The 18,094-nt window shown below is 37.3% G+C and overlaps 1 protein-coding gene across 1 annotated transcript in view; it reads right to left on the minus strand.

Moving 5' to 3' along the window:
- Tenm4 (teneurin transmembrane protein 4) overlaps positions 1–7,418 on the minus strand; it is a 2,730,446-nt gene extending 2,723,028 nt beyond the window's left edge. Inside the window, 1 exon segment of the mRNA XM_037206447.1 lies at positions 6,932–7,418. The gene's annotated coding sequence lies outside the window, so the exon portion shown is untranslated.
- Between the last annotated feature and the right edge of the window lie 10,676 nt (positions 7,419–18,094).

The raw sequence follows: 18,094 nt of genomic DNA on the forward strand, positions 1-18,094 counted from the left end.
ACTTGAAAGGTAATTACAAGTAGGATAATCATTAGCATTGTTAAAAGTTGCCTCTAATTTATAAGCCAGGGCATAGGTGACAAATTTAGAGACAGAAAAATATTTTTTTTTCTTTAGAAGCTTTAACACACACAGTTGCTAATACTACTTAATGTCTTTTTTTCTGTTTCCATAGCTTCACACCAGTAATAGTTAATTTACCAATCTCTTCAGACATTGTACTGTCTATGGTGTGTATGATGGTCTTCGCAGCATTAATGTTTCACTACATATGTAGTAAGAGGGTAAAGTAAGTTAATGAACAGAACTGAAGTTACAAAGAGAACAGGAGGTTTGAGGCCCATCAGCGACAGTTTATTACAACTGAGAGAACTATTAGAAAATTTAGACGAACTTGGCTATTTAGTGAAATTAGGAGGAGCAGCACTAGGTTTTCTTTCTGTGTTTCTATGTTTACTACAGCACTCCCCTCCAGTCTTAAGAGAAGTTTGCAAAAATTCCATTGATGGGTATATGGCATATAGCTTAGTACAGCATTTCCTGGTTCTCCTTACATTATCAGTTTCCCTTGCTCTCGGTTTCTATAAGTCCTGTGCTAAAGACACCATGCTTACTCTCTTAGCTTCCATCAGATTCGATAGATCTAAGACTGGACACAAAGGCATTCTTGAGCAGGGCATGAAAGCTGAGAACAAAAAAAAAAAACCTCATCAAATCAAAACTCATTCTTACATTTGTCAAGCAAATATGCTTTATCTAGTTAATGCTATATAAAATACCCACACTGTGAGGCAGTAGCACTGAGTTTTTTCCATATATAGATGAAGAACTAGAGAACAGGATTCTTTGCCATACATTGCAGCTTAAATTTACGTAAGAATGGACTCTAATTTCCTTTATTTCCTCATTTTTATTTTTTATGAATGAATGTTGTGTTGTTTCATAGACCATCAACTTGAAATACATTAACATGGTTATATACTGGTACGTATCTAGGGAACACATCTAATCTTACACATAAACACACACATACACATACTTTTATATGCATGTGTAAGTGTGTAAGCCTGTGTAGCAAGGCACTTCTGTGGCTACACTTAAGAAAAACAATGCATGTTTGAAAACAAGTTGCTAATACTGCGAAGTTAAACTACAATCATGTGAGGAACCAATAATGGATTGGAAATTATCACCCTAAAATTAAAGAAATCTGAGTACATAATCTGTACATGATAGGGGATTTACATGGACAAGATGAGAAAGTAGTCCGATTTATTCTTTGTCATTATGGCATGAAGAAAAAGAAAGCTTTTAAACTGTTCAAAGTTGTACAGTGTGTACAGGATATGGGGCATTGTTAGCTTACTACATAGTGAAACAATTTATTAACAATTTAAGAAGGCTTTATTGTGTATTGTTAGATAAGAGTAGGATACTTTTCTAAATTATTGCTTCTATAAAGTTATAGTGATAGAACATATATTTCATTTGGTAGCCTAGATAATAACAGAGTTCATATGTTACAATGTCCATTCCGGAATCAACTAACATAATGTAGATAAGCAATAAGGTCTTTGGAGCTAAAAATAGCTGGAGGAATATGCTTTACTGAAGAGCATCCAGGTTTAACCGAGGCACATGCTTCAAGACAGCAACTGTGAAATGTTCTCAGTCTTTGAAGTAAATCAACAAGGTCTCAAAACACCCAGCTTCCTAAACAGGTTGGTTTGTTTTTTAACCCAGAGTGATTTATGCAGAGAATCTGAAAAACATTCAAGTTCATCAAAATTCTAATTTACATACATTTAAAGGACAATCGGGAAAGAATCAACCAAATGTATCACAATACAGAGTCAAGGTTGACTAGATTCCTGGGCCTGAAATAGGAAACCAGGAGTTTAAAGAACAATGGGGGTGGGTTGGGGGTGGGGGCAGGTTTAAAAGAAAAGGGAAGAAGACACTAGATAAGGAGGCAGGAAGAGGGGAGGAGGAGGAGTGCAGAGGGAGGAAAGAGACAGAAAACACGAATCTTCTAGATACATTTCAACCTAAACTTACGTAAAGAAGGACTCCATTCCGTTAGTCCCTCTTTTTTATTGCTTTAATGAGTGAATGCTGTGTCATTTTATAGAACATCGGTTTGAAATACGTTAACACAAATAGGGATGCATGGAGGAGACACATCTAATCAAGCCCTAGTTGTTTAAAAAAAAGTGGGGGAGGGGGGCATGAGCTTGTGACAAACAATTTCCAGGCAAAAATTATACTCCCAGTTTCAGGCACATAGATAAAATTTCAAATGAGCATTTATAGATTTTTGTGGAGCATCTAATATTTAATGGTAATTCTGTGAGCACGTGAATAATTTGGCTTTTTTAAAAAAAAATCTCTTTTCACAGAGACATGAGAATCTGCATCCTAGAAATACAGGAGAAACAAATTTCACATTAAGACTTCAAGAGGATAAGACAGTTGAGCTTTGACCATTCAAGTCACACATAAACAGAACATTACATAAAACATCACCTCCTGAGGCTAAGTTAGAAAGTATAAATTTCTATTTGTTTTCATATGTCACACTGTAGACAGCTCACATAGAAAAACAAAGAATAACACAATTCTGTCCTTATTCCTAAGAAGGAGCAGTTATTAGTTGACTCAAGTCTGTTGTCTAGATAAGTGTTTTCAGTAGGAGAACTTCATGACCTAGAGAGACAAGAGTTAATTCAAAACAGAAAATGCAAACTGGAAAACATGCTCCTAAGCATTATGTCCTCAGAATTCCACCTTTATTAAACAGAAAATTAAGGAATTAACCAAATTACCTTCCAGGTAACCACAAATTACCTTTCTTTTTGATCCATTAAAAAAGCAAATAACCTGGAATTCGATTAGTGTGATATCCCTCATCTGCACTCAATTATTCCATATTGAGAGGAAGAGAGAGAGGAGAGGAGAGAGAGAAAATAATATTGTGCTTTATTTTCCTGGTATTCTCACAAAGAGAGAGTACTCTAGTTGCCAAGGCATGACTTCAAAAGCACTCCAGAGACACAGTTCCCACTGCAAGACAGGCCTCCTATGCCAACTAAAGTCAGATACTAGGGGGTAATAACTAACATCTATCTATATTTTGCTTTAAAATAAAAGCTTATATACATGTGAGTGTGCAGCTTTCCATTATCATCTCCGTAACTTCATTCAAATAGATTATATATACATTTCATCAGGTATGGACATGGTGCTCTACTAAGCTATGTTTGCATACAAGCTATTCAAAATACAGGATAGATGTACCATGGAGAGTATGAAAGCTCACTGCCTTCTTTACAAAGTACCTCCTGTGTGGTGAGATGTTTTAATGTGGGCAACACATGTGTCATTTAATTCATGGCAAATAACATGAACAAATTTTTAATGTGTTCATATTAAAAAAGTTACAAGATAGAAAGTGAAAGGACAGGTCATATCAGATAGAAAAGTGAAGCAGGCTGAAGAACTGTGTATTTGTAGTCCAATCTTCATTTGAAATGCAAAAAGTAACACATCTTTAAAAGATAACAAACAATTAGCAATGTCCTTTTCTAGTCCTTCATCTCGGCTGAACTAAGAATTTGAAAATCATCCTTCTTTACCACTAGGTGGCTCACTTTCTATACCTTTGCTCGAGCAGGCTGACACTTGGCCCCAGCAAAAGGAAAACATTCCCACTACAGGTTATAGAAAGGAAGGGAGAATAAGTAAAAATTTTAAAAAATAACAGGATTCTTTTGGAGAGAAATCTGAAGGCAGAATCTGAGCTGTAGCTATGCATCTCAGCAGTTCTCAGAACTGTCGTACTAGACTAGGAAAAATTAGAAAAGTTGGCTTTAGACAGCGACATATAGAAAGACAGGTGGAACCCTGTCTAAAAACCATCCTGTGTCCCAGTGAGAGCATTTCACATTCTTCCTGGATGTATTCCCAAAGTGTGATAGAGACTCAGGGAGGAAAACAGAGTCATGGGCAGAAAATAAAATCATTCAAAATTAAAACAATAAGTCTGACCCTGACTGCTCTAGTGTTAGAATGTGATAAAAGGGATGACAGAGATGAACACCAGGCTGTTGAGATGAGGAGGTTAACATCATGAGAAAGTTTATTTTCCTGACTTTGGAGATGGTTTTTAGTAATCACTACCCTTAACAAACTGCATTTACTAGATAGAATATAATAGGCTAGTAGCTGGAGATGCTTGTAACACCAACCGATGTATTTCTATAAAAAGCTTGACCATCTGGATCCCAACTCTCTTCACTACTGAGACTGTGAAGCATTTCTTTTTTCCCAATTTACAGCTCTCACTCTGCACAGACCTGAGGGGTGTGTACAATGTGCCATTGCTAAAGCGACATCATAATTCAAGGTAATTTGGGGAAAACCAGTTTGTAAGTATAACCAAACTACATGGTTTTCTCTTTATTCAGCACCACTTTGCATTCCATGAAAGATGGTAGAGAGTTCTGCTACCTTTCCTTCTTTTTCCTTTTGCTTGGTCAGCAAAAAGCTTCAAGTCAAAATGCATGTGTATTTAAAAAAAAAAAAGTCTGTATGCGGCACTCTTCTGATGGGGAAGAATTGGTACTATGTGATGGAAGAGCACTGGACATTGGTACTCATTGATGACTCGTTTTCTTAACTTTATACTCTTCATTCTTTTCATTGCCTTATTAAATAATAATAATCCCTCATCACTAATTTGCCATGCTCCCTAAGCAATGGCATCAAGGGCCAGTGACTTGAAGCTACCACAGTGAGAGAGGAGTCCTCACCTCAGGCTCCAAAAAAAGTAAAATTGATTCCCTCTCAGCAAAGTTAGCTCTGAATGACAATCCATAATGTGCAAGCGACTGGCTACCTCTTTAAGTGGCCTCACAAATCTACACTAGAGGGAAGAGTGAGTGACTGAGAACTTGCAAGAAACCTCAGGAGCTAACTGTAAGTGGATTTGAGGCAGCTGGCACATTAAGAAAGCCAGATCAACAACTGAATTAAATTACCTTTCACCTCTTGAGCAGAGCATGTTAAAATCATGACTTAGTATCTCTTCAATTGTTGGCTGAATTGGAAAAATTTGGCAAGACAAAACAAGAAGAGAGTGTCCTTGGCCTCTCTATAAGATTGGACTTCAAATCTGGTTAGTCCTCTACCCCTTGTCAGGCCTTTAGTATCAGCTGTATAACATAATACTATGGAAAGAGAAATATGTGCATGTTATCTCAAGTTTAAGTATGAATCAAAGTGGACTGTTACAAGATAGGTAAAGTTGTGCTTTTTTAGTCTACCTTTTAGCAAAACTACAGAATCTATTTAATTAAATCAAGGTATGAATATCCAGAGTAGAAACCACATGTATTATGAAAGGCAAGGGTAGCGCCAAAACGTAAGTGTTATATTCATGTTATGGATGGAAAGCCTCCACTAAGATCTGTACAGGGACTCTCTGGGTTCTTCTGTGACCTCCCAGGAGGTAGCTTGCAGGCTTCTCACATATAACTCATTGGCTCCAGAGTCGCGTCCCTAGAGTAACATTAAAGTGGTTTCTTGACTTTCAATATCAACAAGAAATCCTGTGCTGGTGTCTTACATGAGAAAGCCAGCATTCATATCAAGACAAGAGCCAAAAAATGAGATGCAAGCATTTTCCCATAAGGGTAACGACCAGAAACTGTTCCAAGTCAAGTACATATGCACCATGACATCGTATAAGCAGTCACACAGTCACAGGAAGTTTTGTTTCCTCATTAAATGCTTACCACAACTCCATTCAAACCTCTCTTCTCAACTCATTGCTCTTTTAGAGAAGTCAAGGTCTAGACGTGGACACAGGACTGAGAGCTTGTGAATATTTCCTTTCTGGTCTTTACAACTCATCTAAGTTACAGTGGTTAATCTCTTACAAAACTTGTCCATGAAAACACCAAAATGATTGCTGAGAGGTAGGTATGCAAACATTTCTGAAAATTTTCTTTAAAAAAAAATGGCTGGTAATAGAAACACATATGGTTAAATTACGTTATGCATGCAAAGTTACACAGACTAGCATTACCACTGAAGCAAAGAGGCTCTGGTTACAAAAACTAATTTTTTTTTTTTTTTGGAGAATTTAATTTAATGCCATCCTGATTCTAGTTCATTCTGGTGGGGAAAATACACCCCCGGTTTAATTCCTGACTCTGTCATTTTTATCAAAATAGTCAGTACACCAAGACAAACTGACTTATAACAACTATAAAATTCCCTCTTCAAAGTCACAGCATTCAGACCTAGTTAAGGGTTAAAAAAAAACGAGGAAAAGATATTTGACACTGAACTCCAAGAAACACAGCAATTTACATAAATATTAAACTGTGATTCAGCAACTTTCCATGGTGCCTCAATAACCCCACTTTAAATACTGGAGAGTGAGTCCCTAGGATCCCTCCCATTGGCTTTTCTTTCAGAAGGCTGATACATATTTATCCCAGTAGAGGGAAAGAATCTGTAAAGCTCTTTAAATTACATGTGCAGAGTTGCATAACAATTGTCAACTAACTCAAAGGTTAGACTCACACACTTAGGCTAAACGTGAAGTTGCCTGTGAATCACAAAATGAGGCTGAGTCTCACATTTGCTGTCTGTGTGGAAAGATCAGAGGAAGACCTGGAATTACTGTCGACTGCACTAAAACTTTAATCAGAAAAACAAAACAAACAAACAAAAAAATCACAGCTAAACTCTCAAGTCCCTCACTACTCCTTCTCTTCCTGTGGAAAAGACTTTCTCAGTTAAAATAAATATTGCGATGAAGATTTTCCATACCTAAAGAAGAAACTGCCAGCATCTAACCTGTAAGTAGGTGAGGAGGTTGACAGGTTAGAAAAGAGAGAGAGGAACTAGGAACTGGTTTTACCTGCAGCACCAAGCAGACTCCTCTTCAAGCCTTTGGAATAGGGTACTTTCTTGCCAGAGCAGGGAAACAGCTGGGAAGAAGTCTGCCTGCAACTGGATGTGACAGCTGCGTTTTAGCGGTGCCTCGGAAACTGGTCTCTTCTTCCTTCTCCAATAAATCAAGCAGTGGCTGCTGGGCTCAGCGCAGGAAGCTGGAGATGCTGCGATTGTTAATGCCGCTTCACTTGAGGGGAAAACGCTGGTGTGTGTGTGTGTGTGTGTGTGTGTGTGTGTGTGTGTGTGTGTGTGTGTGTGCACTAACTGCCAGCTTCAGGCTGAGCTGATGTGTTCTGCATACTCAAAAAGCTCATGCTGGGTGGCGGCAGGTCTACAAAGACCCCCAGCCTTACAGGGGAGAATTCATCATTCACTGACCTTGCTGCTGGGGATTCAGGCTGAAGTGAATGGCTCACCCTTCAGTAGATTCAACAATCAATCAAATAAAGGAGATTGGATCAGCCTAAGATAGAGAAAGTACTCACTCTGAAAGCACCAAATTAAAAAAGAAGAAGAAAATCTCTGTTCAACATTTTACACCTGGAATTGATTTTTTTTTCCGTTTAATTTCCTGTCATGAGTGCAGACTCTAATTGATGAGTGTCTAAATTAAACTTTTTGGGTTGTTTTGCAGAGGCAGCTCAGAGTCTTATCTAGAAGACAATTCAAACCATTCATTGCACAGAGACCAGCAGATGGGGATTTAGTGGTTACCAGCAAAATTGTGATGGTTTAACTAACAAACTGTTTCCCCAAACTAGAGATTCCTTGTCACATTAGGGATATTGGAGTATAGAAGAAGAATCTAGATGGAAATCCATCCTACATTTCATTAAAAAAATTAAATTAAAATAAAATTAAGAGAATTAACTTTGATTACCTCTGTATTAATAAGAGGAATGTCAGTTAAGGTGTTTCATCATTATTTACTATGTATCTTTATGCAAATCACCTGAGTCTAAGATGTTCCATATGAATCTATGAAGTAAAGTAGCAGAGATATCTATAGTGAGTCAGTTGTGTAAAGCACAGATGAAAAATGCTATGTATACTAGAAAGGGTTAACTACTAAGATACAGACTAAAAAATAAATGTCCACAGGTAATTCACAACACTAATTACATTAGTTTACTTCTTTGTGCTGTGATAAAAGCAGTAACCCACTAACCAAAAATAACCTGGCGAAGAAAGGGTTCCCTTTAATACACAGGCTACACTTTATTATCAAGGAAAGCCGAGGCAGAAACCTAGAGACAGGATGGAAAACCTGCTTACCAGCTCACTTGTTCCTGGCTTGCTCAGTTACATTTCTTATACAGCCTATGGGCATCTGTACAGGGATGACACCACCCTGTACACCCTTGTAGGCTGGTCCCCTCCTACTTCAACTAGCCATCAAAAAAAATGACTCACAGACTTGCCAATCCAAAGGAGACAGTTCTTCAGCTGAGGTTGTCTCTTCCTAGGTATTTCAAGGTGACAACTTCAGCTAACTATGCCAACTGTGAAACACAATAAACCTTTCAAAGTTTATATGCTGAGTAACAGTAGAAAGTTTCTCCACTGTTCTCTTTAACATTGCTGTGATTTCAGTCCAGTGCTCATTCTTCTTAAAATCCATAGATAAAAAGGACATAGAAAAAAAGGACCTATTTTGCATGCCTTGCCACTGCAGACAATAGAAAACAAAACCTACAATTTCACTTTCAAATTAATGTTTGTCATTAACAACATAATGGCCAGTAAAAACAAACAAACCAACAAACAAAAATAACAATGCAGTACAAAGGAACACAAATAGAGATCAAAACACTGACAGTGTTAGTCATGGAGTCCGTGGGTCCCTGAGATTTCTCTGTGATGATGGTGGTGACAGTGGTCACTATGGAAAGTAGAACTATTGCAGCATGCATGGGAAGCCAGTGTTCATCAAGTGCTTACTATGGCAAGGGCACTGCCGGGCACATATTCCATATGCTGGTGTTGTAGTGCATCCAGTGCACATTATTACATGAGTTTTGTGAGCTTAGCTAGCATGGAGCAGAGAAAAATCAATGGCTAACAACTTCCAAATGTCCATTTTTATTAATTTCAGGAAATTCTTTAGCTCAGCAGTTCTCAACTTGTGGGTCTGGATCCCTTTGTTGGGGAGTCAAATGGCTTTCTCACAGGGGTCACATAAGACCATCAGAAAATACATATATTTACATTATGAGTCACAACAGTATCAAAATTACAGTTATGACATGCCAACGAAAATAATTGTATGGTTGTAGGTCACCTACACATGAGGAACTACATGAAAGGGTTGCAGCATCATGAAGATTGAGAACCACTAAGTTAGCTAAATAAAAAATAAAAAAAAACATACCCTGTTAACTGTAAATAACTTCAAATACAAATATGGTGAAAATAATAGCAAAACATTTTTATGCTATGCACTTATTTATTATTAATATTTCCTATACTGACTATATTGTTTGTCTGATAGAAAGAAAGAAAGATAGACAGACAGACAGAAAGAGGGAGATTGTAGCACTTTGAGGATAAGAAATATGCTATGTATCTACTACTTATTTTAATAAATATTTCATAAGTATGCAGCTGTCTTCTTATAACCACATCTTTAATCAGTCTCAATAAATTTGGCACTAGTGTTAAAATACCATTAATTACCTAGTTGCCAGTATGCTACGTGAGCAAATACTGCCTTTTATGTCAGTTTTTTCTCTGTAGGAGATTATCTAGCCTAGAGATAGGTATTCTATTTACTTATCATGCTGCCTCCACAAATATTTAATATCTCTTAAAGGTTGCTAAATACATGGAGAACTGAAATATAACTTGATGCATAAACAGACTATTATTCACCATCATAACCAATCATAAGCATCTATATGTTCACCTCTCTCTCTCTCTCTCTCACACACACACACACACACGCACACATGCACACACACTCACACAATAGCTATCTATATCTATATAGATAGAATAAAACACTAATTCTAGAAGAAGATGGTATGAATTAGAGAAAAAGATGTCAGCTGAGACATGGGAAGAGTTGGGGTGGGAAGATGGAGGGCATGAAAACGATATATACATATACTGTGCTCATGTATAAAATTTCAAAAGAAAGTAGACAAGTATTTTTTAAAGGCTTTCAGAAAAAAATAGAAGTAAAAAGAAACTTCTTCAGCTCTACAGAGAGAACCCACAAAATCTGACTGGCATTCTATCCGAATGTGATAACCTGCACTATTTGCTACTGAATCAGAAACAAGCTAAGATGTCAGTTCTCACCATCCATGCCAGAAAAGAAGAAGAAGAAATAAAGGGACTATAGTTTAGATAGAAATAATTGCAACTGAAACTCTTTTAAAGCTGCCTAATTATCTAGATAACAACTCCTGAGAAATCTACAAAACAAAACAAAGTCAATGCCTAGTATGTGAGTTCAGTAATGTGAGTTCAGCAATATCTCCATATATATCATGAATGAACAAAAGCTAATGTTCTTTTAAGCACTAGCAACGAAGGTGTGAGAACCTAAATTTAAAACAACAAAAGACAAAATAATAGGTGTATCATTAGCAATTTATAGCCAAGATTTACATTTGACAAATAACACCTGCAATAACTTGACATGCATGATAGTTACACATTGGAAGATTCACCCAACGCAGTCACAACTTGGTTCCAAGCTGTTATGTAGTTTAACACTATTTCTATCAAAATTTTGTGGAGCTTTTTTTTTCTAAAAATATCTCAGATTATTTGAAAATTTATATGATGTGACAAAGGGACAGAGGTAAGCCAAGCAATTTTAAGAAATACCATCTTGAGAGGAATCAAACTGGTCGATTTTAAGAGATCATGTAGCTGCAATACTCCATACTATGAGAAACAGTGGAGGGAGAAATAAATCAACCAATGAAATAGAATGGAAAATTAAGAAGGAGACCCATATAAATATGTCCATGGGCAGCAATTCTTGGTTCTCAGATCAATATAGAAGTTCATGCAGGGCACAGATGGGAAGGTCGGAGAATGAACAGAAGAGCAATTCATGGCAGATAGACAACAAAAATCCAAAACCTCTATGAGAAAGTAGATGGACTCATAAACAGCATTGCCTTCATATTGCCAGTGAGTAATCACTAGTTAAAACAAACAAATAAACTACACAATAATCAATGCACCTGTCCAGTCAGAGAGCAGAGAGTGTTGCTGTCTTCATTCCCTCTGGATTACAGGTGGATCTTCAGGAAATTACAATCACAGACCCCTGTCAATTCACTAATTTGCTGAGGTTAAACCCTCCTAAACTCAGCCCTGCAACGCTATCTGAACTTAGCAGGAGGAGATTTAGATGCCCCCCATGAGGATATTGAGGAGAGAAGGCTATGAATGCCCAGAGTAACTGTGGTTCTGATACGAAGACCTGGACAGTTCTAAAGTCAGGCTGGATCTGGAATCTCTGCATAAGGATACCTCAGGTCTTTGAGGCTATAGCCAAAAACACAGCAAGTCCATATGGTCCCAGAACCAGAAGGCCCTAGAAGCTGCTGCAGCAACAATTTCAGTACCTGCTCTGGGGGTAGAACTCTGCTACTCAAGGCTTCCAACCTACAGAGAGTAAGTCCAGTCGAGGAGGCAGAAAGGAGGGCAAATCTCCTCTCCCACTGACTGAAAAAGCTCCAGAAGGACCCACAAGCACTTGCCTTGCATGAAGAGTCCTCATCTTTGAAGGCCCAGTACTTTCCTTCGTGAACTTGTCTCTCTATCTAGCCTCTACTGTGCTTCATTGTTGTAGACAGTGAGCTCATGTCTCTACCTGGGGTAGGAAGAAAAAAATGAGGAATAGGGAAGGCAGGCCTCCTGAGACATACTTAGCTACTTACATACTCTCTTTTTGTCCACTCTTTGAAAATTTACTAGTTTTGGTTTTGGATTTGGGGGCAGAGGGATGTAGAAAATAAATTCATTAGATGAAAAATCTTTTTAAAAAATGATGCTAGAACAGGCAGAAATAGGTAAAAAAAAAAAAGAACTTTGATTGAAATCTTGTAGTTGTGTGAAAACCAACTCAAAAAAAATACAGTCCTAAGTCTAATCTGTAAAAATTCTCACAAAAATGTAAATTTTCAGGATCTGAGGCAAAGTCTTCATAGTTTGACAATGAAAGTGTGGAGAAATTAAATATAATACTTACAATCTAAAAATGTTCAAGATCCAAAATATAGAAAGAACTCAAAAAAAAAAAAAACCAATAGTTAGTAAACATCACAATTCAATGATAAGAAAAAAAACAACGAGGGAATATTCAGAGTTAGCAGTCGGGAATCTAAAATGTCACAAAATGTTATATAAAAGCATCATTCTTTTATGAAAAAGTACATTTAAACTAGTTGGGTCTCAGAGTGGCTAAGTATAAGAATAGGGGATCAACAAATAGGGGCTAGGATCCCGAGAAATGGGGTCATTTATATTGCTGGCAGGGTTATAAAATGTTTCAATTGCTCTGAAAAGTAATATTTCAGTTTTTTTTTTTTAAAATGAATCATGCATGCAACTCTCATCTGGCACAGCAATGAACTCCAGAACATCTATCCAAAGGAATGAAAATTCATGTTTGCATGAAAATCAGTACATACATGTTTATGGCTTACTCAATCATGAGAGTCAAAACTGGAAAAACCAAAATATGTCTTAATATAATAGTTAAAAATATAAAACGAAACAAACTGTTAGGAATGTCATGATATAGTTGTTATCAATAAGTGAACAAAATAGCATATAATGTGAAGAATTTTTTTTCTAAAAGAACCTATCATTCTCCTAACCATAACTGATCCAATATAATCTTAGTCCATGTTGTAGTTGCAATTTCTATTTCTGTGATGAAATACTGTGACAAAGGTAACTTGAGGAGGAAAAGGTTTATTTGGCTTACACTTCCACATCATGTTCATCACTTGTGGAAGTGCGGACAGGAACTCAAACAGGGCAGGAACCTGGAAGCAGGAGCTGATGCAGAGGCCATGGAGGAGTCTGGCTTTTTGGCTTGCTTCAAATGACCTGCTCAGCCTGTTTTCTTATAGAACACAGCAGCCAGTGGGCTGGGCCTTCTCCATCAATCACTAATTAAGAAAATGCCCTACAGGTTTGCCTATAGGCCAATCTTATGGAGGCCTTTTTCTCAGTTGAAGCTTACTCTTCTCCAGTGATTACAGCTTGTGTCAAATTGACACAAAACTAGCCAGCACAACTGACCCTTGTCAACTTGACATGCAAACACATCATTGTTAAGCTACAATCCTTCCTTTCTTATCCATCCCCAAGGTCACACATCACTATAAACACTACAATATAAAACATTTTAGAAACTTAAATGTTCTACAATATTTACAAATTTGAACGCTTTAAAACTCAGTTTCTTCAAAAAAAATTCAGTCTCTTTTTAAAAAATCTGAAGTCTCTTTTAAGCTCCTATGTCTATAACTGTGGACTCCTATACAGCAAAAATTTAAACATTTTCTTACTTCAAAAGGGAAGAACCGAGGCATAGTCACAATGTGAACAAAGTAAAACCAGACTCCAGCTGTGTCAGTGACTCAATGTCCACTATCTGGGACCCTCTCACTGTCTTCTGTGCTCTGCTAAAGGGCTTCTGTCATTTCTCTGCCCCCTGCAGCACACTGTTTGTCTTCTAGGCTCTGGCTGGCTCTGCTCCACAGCTGCTGCTGTTCTTGGTGATCACCCATGGTACTGGCATCTCCAAAATTCCAAGGTCTCCTGCTGCAACTGGGCTGTACCTTCACCAATAGCCTCTCCTGGGCTCTCTTCATGGACTGTAGTCCATCACCAAGTGACAAGTCCCAGTTACTCTCCATGACCCCTTCATACCTTCAAAACCAGTATCACTTCAGACACTCTTACACATTACCAAAGTCAGCATGAGGGACAACCTTGGTCACTTCTGGTACACAGCTTCTGGGTGGTGACCCTGAGGAAATGCTTTCCAGAAGACTTCAGCTCAATGATGCTGGTTTCTGTTCAACCACAGCTGATCCTTAAACCCCAGCTGGCCAGCATGCATTGTCCCAGAAAAGCCAAGGTTTTACTTTAGTGGTTCTGGTCACTTGTTAATTACAGCTGATTATTCATCTCCAGCTGGCCACACATCGCTGATTCTTCACACAAAAGGCCTGATAAAGTCTTTACTTCCCTCTGAAACTTCACAAGGCAGGTCTCCATGGTCTGCATTGCTCTCAACATCTTTATCTTCTAAGTTCCCAAAGACCGGCTCACGAAGCTGTGAATGCTTAATGGCTTTTCAAGCCCAAAGATTCAAAGTCCTTCCACAATCCTCACAAAAACACATGCTCAGGTTTGTCACAGCAGTGCCTTGCAATCCTGGTGACAATATATGTCCTATTTAGGGTTCCTATTGCTGCAATAAAACATTCTGACCAAAACAGGGAAGAAAGGGTTTATTTGGCTTATGTTTCTACATTGCTGTTCATCATTGAAGGAAATCAGGTAAGGAACTTAAACAGGGCAGGCACCTGGGGGCAGAAGTTGATGCAGAGGCCATGGAGGAGCTCTGCTTACTGGCTTGCTCAGCTTGTTTTCTTATGAAACTGAGGACCTCCATCTAGAGGTGGCCCCCCAACACAATGGGCTGGGCCCTCCTCCATCAATGCCCTACAGGCTTGCCTATAGCCCCTTATGGAGGCATTTTCTCAATTGAGGCTCCCTCCTCTTCAGTGACTCTAGCTTGTGTCAAATGGACATAGAAGTAGTCAGCTCAGTCTCATAATTCAAAACAGATTTATCATTCTCTGACTTCCTCTTCATCTAACCCTCTCTTCCTGTTTCTCCATTCCAAGGCATGTCCTACCGTGCAGCCTGGGATGGGCTCAAACATGTTATCATCCTGCTAATTTGCCTGTGTGCTGGGACTACACATGTGACCCACAACATCTCCCCTGTTTACTGTGCTTCTGAGTGAAGTTGGACCATTTTCTGGGCTTTCTGCTTTATCCTATCAGTTAGTCTATTCAAGTACATCCTTCAGTCATTTCAGGTACATTGAAATGGGCTTTACCATCTTAGAATATAATCATGTGTCAGGGCTCTTTCTTCTCAGCATTTTAATAACAGCATATGTTTATTTTATATGATATTCATGATTATTAGAACAACACAAAACTTGTAAATATTTTTGGTTAAATCACATTCAATTTATAAATAAATATAAGGATAGCTACACTTAAAATATTAGGTCATTTTTAATTTAGAAGAAGGAATTTATTTCAATTTCTTCAAGCTACTTTTGTGACTTTCAGGAGTATTTGATATTCTTTACTTAAGGCATTTCTTACTAACTTCATTCTCTAAAATTTTATTACTATTGTTATTATTTAATCAATTTTATTACCTAACTGATACTTATTTCTGCACAGGAGCAGTTCAGTTTTAGTTGATAATATTGCACCCTGCATCCTTATTAAACTCTTATTTTTAATACAACTTTATTATTTATTCTTAATGGCTTTCCATATATACTATCTTGTCATCTGTAAATTGAGTTTACATCTAATTTAAAACTGTCACTGCAGTTCTTGTACAATTTATAATGAATAATTTTCTAGTGTGGCATTAGACTATGTTAGCTAATATTTTCTTTAAGATGGGGTATTGAAAAGTATCATTACTTCCTCTCTCTCTCTCTCTCTCTCTCTCTCTCTCTCTCTCTCTCTCTGTGTGTGTGTGTGTGTGTGTGTGTGTGTGTGTGTGTGTGTGTGTGTGAGACGATCAAGACTAGATAAGAGTGTAATGCTTGTATCATTTAAAGTAAGTCATAAGTTAAATTTTGTATATTCTGGAACAATTTGAAGATTTAGATTGATGTACTTTTATGTGGAAGAGTGTTTACCCTCAAATATGCAGCCACAGGAAGAAGGCATTGGATCTTCTGGAACTGTAGTTCAACAAATATGGGTGCTGGGAAAATGAGCCCTGGTCCACTACAAGAGCCGTAAATGTGTTTAACCTGTAGATCCCTCTCACCAAGTCCTTTTAACATTACACCGGAAGGTAAAAGACACAGAACAATATATAAAAGGTGTAAAGCTGAGAAAGGGTGTGTTATGGGTCATTAATAGCAGAATGATAGCACAGAAAATGACAAAATTCAACAACAACTTTACAACTTAATAAGAAAATAAGCAAAAGGTCAGGTATATGTATTTAAGATTTACATTAAGAAAGTTTTAAAAATGTAAAACATAATTAATGAGTAAAACCATACCCTATACTAGATCTAAGTGAAAGGATTGAAATAAAGTTACCCTGGACTAAAAGCTAAATATTGTTCATTTGAAATTTCTCCCTCATTATCCTATAAATTTGATGGAATTTCAGTATCAATCACTGAGAAGGTTTTCATAGGAACTGACAATCTAAACCTAAAACCTCATAAGGAAAAATGAATGACATAGGATCCAGGACACTGGTGAGGTAAACAGTGCTTTAGGGATGTGTGTTTCAGAGAAGACACTCCACCTGTTCCACCTGTTCCCCTCTGAGCACAGCAGCAGCTGGGGGTTCAAGAAGGACAGCAACACTGTACAACCTGCACAGGATGCAAACCCAAATCCCTGGAAACTTACCAGAGATAGGACTGTATCTTATTCAGCAAGAAATATTTATATTCCCAGTTCAAAGTCAGGAGAGCAGAGACTCGGGAAATAGGGTAAGAGCAGAATTCTTTTATGAAAAGTAAGATGTTGAAATTTGAAACAGTTTTTTTTTCTTTTACTAGTAAGAATGCTTACAGATAAAAACATGGCTAATATTTCTTGGGGTTTTTTTTCACTATCATTTTCAAACTTTCCTAATTTAAAAACAGATATTTTTTGCCTATATTCTATCATATTATACAAAAATAACGTGAAGTATAAATTATGGTTCTATTATTTGGTTACTGATACTATGTCTTCTCCATTTTGCAGCAACTCACATGGACACATGGTTAATTCCATGCCACAGCTACTTTCCCCATCTTTTGTTCCAACACATGTCATAGTCTGATAAAATGAGTACTAGTTCCTCCACATATCTAACTGAAGTCAGTCACGTTGTGCTGTGATATTTCTTAGTAGACTTTTATCCCAATACAAAAGGACTTTTTTTTCATTTGGGAAGGGTAGGATGTTTTAGGGAAAATAATTCTAGCATAAGCATGCGTCTTATCAGAACCAGTGGAAAGGCAAATGAATTTGCTAGGTTAGGAGACATGCCATTTGAATGTTTTATGCATAATGCTAAAAATAAGATTTAATTTTTATTCTTTCAAAAATGTTTATTAAGTATCAGCCATATGCCAAGCATTTTGCAAGTCACTATGTGAGAAAGGGAAATAAAAGTAAAGCCAAAAGAAAAATGCCTTATATTATTAAAGGTTATGAAAACATCAACACAGAACAGTGTAAGAAATATTGATCAGAAAATGGAATGTCTTTTTTATATGGAAAAAAATCCCTCTGCCCACTTGTCCTGTAATAAAACTTTATTGTATCTCATATCAAGACCGACACTGATCACTAAAGTGTCAGAAAACACAATTTCTGAGTTCAGTTAGACATGAAGAGGAATCAACACTCATATATTTCGATCAGATGTCAGGAGCAATCCTCTCCAGTGATCATGGTGCAGAGTGTACCAATGAAAGGAAGTTAGGTGGGAGAAACTATGCAGGAAAGACATCCAAGAAAGAACTGCAAGCACACTTCAATCCTGTTGGCGTGAAAAAATTCTACTTCAGGAAAACAGAGTAAGTCTCAAGTTTAAATCAAGAGATTTAAACTTCAGGGTGAGAGTTAAGTTACTACATGAAGTGACACATAATCAATCAAATTTAGACAATAGTGATGTGGTCAGTTTTCTATTTTTAACATTCTCTTTGCTCAGGAGAGATTAATTTTTACAGTGGGAAAGAAAGCTAAAACAGCAAGATGGAGTAACAAAGCCATTGTACACACACACACACACACACACACACACACACACACACACACAATCTAATTTTTCTATTTATTTCAATCTAGCTGAGTTTCTC

This window comes from Peromyscus leucopus, chromosome 1, assembly GCF_004664715.2.
Source record: "Peromyscus leucopus breed LL Stock chromosome 1, UCI_PerLeu_2.1, whole genome shotgun sequence".
Classification (NCBI taxonomy): domain Eukaryota; kingdom Metazoa; phylum Chordata; class Mammalia; order Rodentia; family Cricetidae; genus Peromyscus; species Peromyscus leucopus.